Source organism: Sinocyclocheilus rhinocerous, unplaced genomic scaffold (assembly GCF_001515625.1).
Source record: "Sinocyclocheilus rhinocerous isolate Xijiao unplaced genomic scaffold, SAMN03320098_v1.1 scaffold115, whole genome shotgun sequence".
NCBI lineage: Eukaryota > Metazoa > Chordata > Actinopteri > Cypriniformes > Cyprinidae > Sinocyclocheilus > Sinocyclocheilus rhinocerous.
This window is the reverse complement of record NW_015650001.1, coordinates 1,131-4,926: the sequence shown is the minus strand read 5'-3', so window position 1 is coordinate 4,926 and position 3,796 is coordinate 1,131. Positions and strand designations below refer to the sequence as shown.

The following is a 3,796-nucleotide window of genomic DNA, read 5'->3' as shown; positions in this document are numbered from 1 at the left end:
GTCAGTGTTTTCAGTGAACTACAGGAACACACATTCAGTCCTGTTACTGAGTCTGATGCAGGTAAATACTCCTGTTATGGAGCAGAGAGAGGAGGATCACGAACATCAAACATCAGTGATGCAGTTACACTGACAGTATCAGGTGAGTTTCATCTTCTCTTCATATAAACGCACAAGTTTAACATGTTATTAATGAGTCATTTGTCAATTTCAGTTCCCAGAGCAGTTTTAAGTGTTTCTACACAGAAGTGGTTGACTGAAGGAGATCCAGTGACTCTGATCTGTGAGGTTAAAGGCTCCTCTTCAGGCTGGACATTCAGCTGGTACACTAAAACTGTAAGATCAGGTAAGATATTATGTCCTTCATGTGATAACTTCTGAATGAACTAGTTTTATTCAAATCAATAAAATATTTAATATGTCTGAGTTCAAGCATTACAGACCCGATATGAGAGGCAAATGCCCCACTTCCTGAAACTCAAGGTTTGATGTGGCCGTTTTAAACAACCTGAATATGTTGAGTTACGTAATCAAAAGTAATTGAAGTAATTAAAAAGTGTCAAAACAAGTAGAAATAGCTCCTTAAGATAAAATCTACAAATTATTTTACAGACATCAATAATCATTATAAGTTGCTCTCAGACAGCAGCAGAGGGGCTGGAGGAAGCTACACTGTCAGTTCTGCTGCTCTAAATCACACAGGAGTTTATGTGTGTAGAGGAAAGAGAGGAAAACCAGCCTATAAAACAACCTTCAGCAACAAACAACCACTATGGGCCACTGGTGAGTTCAAATGTAATTTAAATGATTGGTGAAACTTGAATAAAGACTGTTTTCATGTTCAAATTTGAAACTTTAAAGCTGTAATTGTCTTCTCAGGTGTTTCTCCTCCAGTCTCTCTGATCTGCTCGCCATAATAAATAGAGATAGCTCTTACTTTTTCCTTGGAAATGCACGCTTCAAACAGAACAGTCAATGAAGACGAAGAAGAGAATGATGTGTAGCTCCCGGCGCCTATTTATACTATAGTCGCACCGGTAGTGACGTCATGGCTGTCGCCGGCCAACGAGTTGGTGTTTTTTCAATGTATGCTTCAGACACGGGTCACGACGAGGCGTTCCCCATAGCGACCCCTAGAGGACGCAGTTCGAAGTTCCCATGAAAGGGAACTCAACACTTCACATCTGTCTCTCTCTCTCTCTCTGAGCTGTGAGGACCAGAGTAACTCTGATAGATGGAGAGTGAGAAGATACTCAGATAGTTGGGGACTGGAAGATTGTTCATCATCACACTGGGGATCACAAAAAGGACCTACTTGTAAAATCAGCTCCACCATCACATTAGACGCTGGAGTGTACTGGTGTCAGTCTGAATCTGGAGAGAACTACCATCCTGTTAATATCACTGTACACCATGAGTCTGTGTTTCTTTCAGGCAACTTACAATCTGAAAAGGTTTACCAAGTGCAGGGATCATTATATACAGTTAAACTAATTACTAATTATTAAAATAACTACTTCAAACTAAGTAAGCAACCACCAAAACGTTAAACCCACACAGCTATAAACACACTATAAACCACTTTGACACTTTATGTAAAAACACTCAATGGGCAAGCACCATTAAAATGTAATTTTGTGAGAATACTGTTTTTATTATGTCACAAATTTAATTTTTACTATTTACACAGCTCATGTTCCCTCTGTTTCTGGTGTGATTCTGGTGAGTCCTGTTCATCCTGTGACTGAAGGAGATACTGTGACTCTGCACTGTTTATATAAACATTCAACCCCACCAAACCTCAGAGCTGATTTCTGTAAAGATGGATCACTCATCCAGAATCAAACTACAGAGATGATCATCTCTACTGTCTCAAAGTCACATGAGGGTTTCTACTACTGCAAACACCCAACAAATAAAAAACAACAAATAAAACAAAATGATATGGGTTTGGAACAGCGGGTTTATTAGCAGCTAAACTGGATTTGAAATTAACACCAAATGTGAGTAAAGGTGGCTTTTCTTGAATATTTTTTTTTTATAAAAAATAAAATAAAATAAATAAAGGTGGCTTTTATTGAAAAAAAAAAAAAAAAAAAAACCCCTGTTGAAATGTTCTTGTATCAAATGTATGATTCTCATCTTTAACAGCCTTTGACATTCTCAATCCCATGATAATTGGAGTGACTGCAGGACTGACTGTCACATCTTTGATCATTGTCCTCTTGGTCCTTCTGTGGTGCTACAGAAACAACAAAGGTTCATCTTCCGCCATATTAAAATTCAGTGATACATTTGCGGACACTAACTCTGCTTAAGCTGGTTGCCTGGTTTTAACTAAAACCTCCCCTTAACCTCCCCTCCCCCTCAAAACAACTAACAAGACTAACACTCCTCTACTCTTCCGGTCACGAGCTATGGCGCAAGGGCGGAGCTATCTGGAACTGCCAACAGCTGCAGTGACTCATTTTTTCATGAGTATGACTTAACTTGATGGAGGACTCGCTCAGTCTCTCTCTCTCTCTCTCTCGCATGTTTTGTGCCGTTGATCGACATCGTCATCCTTAATAAATAAAACATTTATTCATGCTTGGGTGTCAGCTGTGAATCCAGGGGAGAGAAAACCCCCACCACTAACTGCAAACTGGCATCTTAAATCTGCTTCCATTTTGTTGGCAACGCCCCAACTTCCAACGATCCAATCAATTCCCGAAGGATGAAATCAAGTCCCGCCCTCTCATTTCAGATGCCGTTTCACTCGGATATACGTCACAGTAGAGAAGAAAAGACAATCACAACTTCTGTTTCATGCCGACTTTAAAGAGCCAGGCCCGAAAAACCGTGTTTCTGCTTCCACTCAAAATAGGCATTTTCAAAATGATATAATAAATGATCTGTGGATTTTGAGCTGAAATTTCACAGACACATTCTGGGGGCACCAGAGACTTATGTTACATATTGTAAAAAGGGGCATAATATGTCTCCTTTAATATATTATGTCTAAGGGTGTATTATTTTCTTTATTTCCTAGGAAGGCCTCATACAGGCAAATATGTAACTGCTGCATGTTGTAGAGGAAATTAAGGAATTGTCCTATTGCAAGTATGCCATTACTTTTTATGTAATACCTTTGTATTGTAACCAAATACAATTGTTATTGGTATTGTTTTATTGAGAAAGTGGTTTATTAAGAAAGACACCACACGTTATTGTAATTATTTTATTAAGAATGTTGTTTATTAAGAAAGACACCACACATAATATTGTATTTAATTTATTAAGAAAGTGGTTTATTAAGAAAGACACCACACATGATGTTGTATTTGTTTTGAGAAAGTGGTTTATTAAGTAAAACACCACATTTGTTGTTTAAGCATTTATTAAGAAAATGTTTATAACATGTACCTATAAGCAAGAGCACAGATAGAGATGACATGTGTATTAGCAAGAGCGTTGAAGAAAAAAAGAAGGTGAGCATTACCTCAGCTGGTGTGTTTCAGACGAAGCTTTAAAGACAGAAGAGCAAAGAATCCCGAAGAAGAAAAATGAGAAGATGCAAGGCCTTATATAAACAACTTCTTAGGGGATTTCCAGTATGATGTCACAAGACATTGGGATCCACCTGCTGTCTATAAAAGGCTGAAGTACCATGATGAAATCAGATGCTGCTTCGAGACCACCTGAAGAGCTCTCCGGCACCAGAACCATCGCTGATATTGCCTTGAGAAAAGAACTTTTTGATATACTTTATTTAATACTTATATATAGTAGTTGTAGAATATTTGTACTTCTTACT

The 3,796-nt window shown here is 38.1% G+C and overlaps 1 pseudogene; it reads left to right on the top strand.

Annotated features, from left to right (window-relative positions):
- Positions 1–2,259, top strand: part of LOC107711134 (uncharacterized) — a 5,975-nt pseudogene extending 3,716 nt beyond the window's left edge.
- Positions 2,260–3,796: the final 1,537 nt, after the last annotated feature.